We start from the raw sequence: 4700 nt of genomic DNA on the forward strand, positions 1-4700 counted from the left end.
CGTTATTAAAACAAATATCAAATATTTGTCTCCCCTCAAATTCGAATCCAGTAATAACAACCCAAGGTACTTAAATAAACTACAACATATAGATGATAGATGCAGAGATTTCTATAGTAGAAGTGTTGTTCTGGATGAACCTAGTTTGAGGAGTTTCCTCAGAAATGTTAATCATGACAGCATTATGCAGGAAGGAAGAGAAAGTTATAGAAAGGAAGGAAAATGGCATATGCTGTTCATAGCTGATCTTTTGTCTCAGGGTCTACTTTCAGGTGAAGCTGAACAAAGTAACTATGAGAAAGAATTTCTGCAAATCCTTTATACCTCTGGAAAAGATGAATGCATTTATCAAACTTTGTCTTTGGAATATTATGTTTATTTTCTTTTGATGGAATCAAAGACTAGATCTGATACCTAAGGCCAAATCCATTGCTCCCTTGGAAGTCCAAGATCTTACAACACTGTATCTAATTGTAAGCTAATCATTAAAAATAGTCTATTTAACATACCAACACTTATACATTATTTATGCCATCTTTGAGCAAAGCTTATTGAAAATCTTCTGGATTAAGAATACTGTGTTTGGTCTTGGGATTTGCTTTTGTTCACTGAGCCTTGGGACTATATTCCATTAACTGTGTTCTTTGAGAGCTGGACATATGCTTTGCAATAAATCATTTTTTTCTCTAGAAATATGTACTCTTTTATAGTCAACCCTTTTCATACTGTTCAAGGGGTTCTTGAGGCAAGCATGCTGAAGTGGTTTGCCATTGTCTTCTCCAGTGGACCATGTCTTCACTGTAACCTGTTTTGGGTGGCCCTGCATGGCATGGCTCATAGTTTCATTGAGTTAGACAAAGCTGTGGTCCACAAGATCAATTTGAATAGTTCTCTGTGATTGTGGTTTTCATTCTGTCTGCCCTATGAAAGGTAAGGATAAGAGGCTTATGGAAGCTTCCTGATAGGAGAGACTGACTATAGGGGAAACTGGGTCTTGTTCTGATGGGTGGGGTCATGCTCAGTAAAACTTTAATACAATTTTCTGTTGATGGGCGGGGCTGTGTTCCTTCCCTCTTGTCTGACCTGATCAAACTATAGTGGAGGTAATGAAGACAATGGCAACCTCCTTGAAAAAGTCCCCTGCACACACTGCCCCACTCAGTGCCCTGACCATGCAGCAGAACACCACTGACTCACGCCTTTGCTGGAGACTCCTGGACACTCAAAGGGAATTGTGGGTCAGTCTCTTGTGGGGTGACTGTATGTTTTTCCTGAGTTCTGGTTTGCTCAAGGTTTTGATTTTGCCTTCTAGGAGTATGAAAAGGCAAAAAGATATTACACTGAGAGATGAAATCCCCAGGTCGGTAGGTACCCAATATGCTACTGGAGAAGAGTGGAGAAATAAACAATGAAATGAAATCATTCCAGGAAGTATGAAGAGATGCAATTATAGCAAAAACAATGCCAATGTGACTGGAGATAGAAGTAAAGTCCAATGCTGTAAGAACAATATTGAATAGGAACCTGGAATGTTATGCACATGAAGCAAGGTATATTGGAAGTGGAAACAGAAGAAAAGAGTGAACATTGATATTTTATGGGTTAGTGAACTAAAATGGACTGCAATGGGCGAATTTAACTCAGATGACCATTAAATCTACTTCTGTGGGCAAGAATCCCTTAGAAGAAATGGAGTAGCCCTCATAGTCAACAAAAGAGTCCAAATGCAGTACTTTGGTGCAGTCTCAAAAACGACAGAATGATCTCTGTCCATTTGCCAGGCAAACCATTCAATATCACAGTAATCCAAGTCTATGTCCCAACCAGGAATGCTGAAGAAGCTGAAGGTGAATGGTTTTATGAAGACCTACAAGACCTTCCAGAAGTGACACCCAAAAAAGATGTTCCTTTCATCATTGGGGACTGGAATGCAAAAGTAGTAAGTCAAGAAAAACTTGGAGTAACAGGCAAATTTGGCCTTGGAATGTGGAATGAAGCAGGGCAAAGACTAGTAGAGTTTTGCCAAGAAAATGCACTGGTCATAGCAAACACCGTCTTCCAACAACACAAGAGAAGACTCTGCACCTGGGTATCACCAGATGGTCAACACTGAAATCAGATTGATTATATTCTTTGCAGCCAAAGATGGAGAAGATCTATACAGTCAACAAAAACAAGACCAGGAGCTGACTGTGGCTCAGATCATGAACTCCTGATTACCAAATTCAGACTTAAATTGAAGAAAATAGGGAAAACCACTAGACCATTCAGGTATGACCTAAATCAAATTCCTTATGATTATACAGTGGAAGCGAGATATAGATTTAAGGGTCTAGATCTGATAGATAGAGTGCCTGATGAACTATGGAATGAGGTTTGTGACATGGTGTAGGAGACAGGGATCAAGACCATCCCCATGGAAAAGAAATGCAAGAAAGCAAAACGGCTGTCTGGAGAGGCCTTACAAATAGCTGTGAAAAGAAGAGAGGTGAAAAGCAAAGGAGAAAAGGAAAGATATAAGCATCTAAATGCAGAGTTCCAAAGAATAGCACGGAGAGATAAGAAAGCCTTTTTCAGAGATCAATGCAAGGAAATAGAGGAAAAGAACAGAATGGGAAAGACTAGAGATCTCTTCAAGAAAATTAGAGATACCAAGGGGACATTTCATGCAAAGATGGGCTTGATAAAGGACAGAAATAGTATGGACATAACAGAAGCAGAAGATATTAAGAGTAGGTGGCAAGAATACACGGAAGAACTGTACAAAAAAGATCTTCACGACCCAGATAATCATGATGATGTGATGAGTAATCTAGAGCCAGACATCTTGAAATGTGAAATCAAGTGGGCCTTAGAAAGCATCACTACGAACAAAGCTAGTGGAGGTGATGGAATTCCAGTTGAGCTGTTTGAAATCTTGAGAGATGATGGTGTGAAAGTGCTGCACTCAATATGCGAGCAAATTTGGAAAACTCAGCAGTGGCCACAGGACTGGAAAAGGTCAGTTTTCATTTCACTTCCAAAGAAAAGCAATGCGAAAGAATGCTCGAACTACTGCACAATTGCACTCATGTCACATGCTAGTAAAGTAATGCTCAAAATTCTCCAAGCCAGGCTTCAGTAATACGTGAACCATGAACTCCCTGATGTTCAAGCTGGTTTTAGAAAAGGCAGATGAACCAGAGATCAAATTGCCAACATCTGCTGGATCATGGAAAAAGCAAGAGAGTTCCAGAAAAACATCTATTTCTGCTTTATTGACTATGCCGTAGCCTTTGACTGTGTGAATCACAATAAACTGTGGAAAATTCTGAAAGAGATGGGAATGCCAGACCACTTGACCTGCCTCTTGAGAAACCTATATGCAGGTCAGGAAGCAACAGTTAGAACTGAACATGGAACAACAGACTGGTTCCAAATAGGAAAAGGAGAGCGTCAAGGCTATATATTGTCACCCTGCTTATTTAACTTCTATGCAGAGTACATCATGAGAAACACTGGACTGGAAGACACACAAGCTGGAATCAAGATTGCCGGGAGAAATAGCAATAACCTCAGATATGCAGATGACACCACCATTATGGCAGAAAATGAAGAGGAGCAAAAAGCCTCTTGATGAAAGTGAAAGAGGAGAGTGAAAATGTTGGCTTAAAGCTCAACATTCAGAAAATGAAGATCATGGCATCTGGTCCCATCACTTCATGGGAAATAGATGGAGAAACAGTGGAAACAGTGGCAGGCTTTATTTTTTTGGGCTCCACAATCACTGCAGATGATGACTGCAGCCATGAAATTAAAAGACGCTTACTCCTTGGAAAGAAAGTTATGACCAATCTAGATAGTATATTCAAAAGCAGAGACATTACTTTGCCGACTAAGGTCCGTCTAGCCAAGGCTATGGTTTTTCCTATGGTCATGTATGGATGTGAGAGTTGGACTGTGAAGAAAGCTGAGTGCCGAAGAATTGATGCTTTTGAACTGTGGGAGAAGTTGGAGAAGATTCTTGAGAGTCCCTTGGACTTCAAGGAGAACCACAGTCCATTCTGAAGGAGATCAACCCTGGGATTTCTTTGGACAGAATGATGCTAAAGCTGAAGCTCCAGTACTTTGGCCACCGCATGCGAAGAGTTGACGCATTGGAAAAGACTCTGATGCTGGGAGGGATTGGGGGCAGGAGGAGAAGGGGACGACTGAGGATGAGATGGTTGTATGGCATCACGGACTCGATGGACATGAGTCTGAGTGAACTCCGGGAGATGGTGATGGACAAGGAGGCCTGGCGTGCTGTGATTCATGGGGTTGCAAAGAGTTGGACACGACTGAGCGACTGAACTGAACTCAACTGAATTGTGATGGTCAATACTGAAATCAGATTGATTATATTCTCTGCAGCCAAAGATGGAGAAGCTCTATAAAGTCAGCAAGAAAAAGACTGGGAGCTGATTGTGTCTCAGATCATGAACTCCTTATCAAAAAATTCAGACTTAAATTGAAAAAAGTATGACCTAAATAAAATCTATTATGATTATACAGTGGAAGTGACAAAATTAAGGGATTAAATCTGATAGAGTGAAGAACTATGAATGGAGGTTCATGACATTGTACAGGAGGCACTGATCAGGACCATCCTCAAGAAAAAGAAATGCAGAAAGGCAAAATGATTGTCTTAGGAACTTTACAAATAGCTGAGAAATGGAGAG

The sequence above is a fragment of the Capricornis sumatraensis genome, chromosome 15, assembly GCF_032405125.1.
Source record: "Capricornis sumatraensis isolate serow.1 chromosome 15, serow.2, whole genome shotgun sequence".
NCBI lineage: Eukaryota > Metazoa > Chordata > Mammalia > Artiodactyla > Bovidae > Capricornis > Capricornis sumatraensis.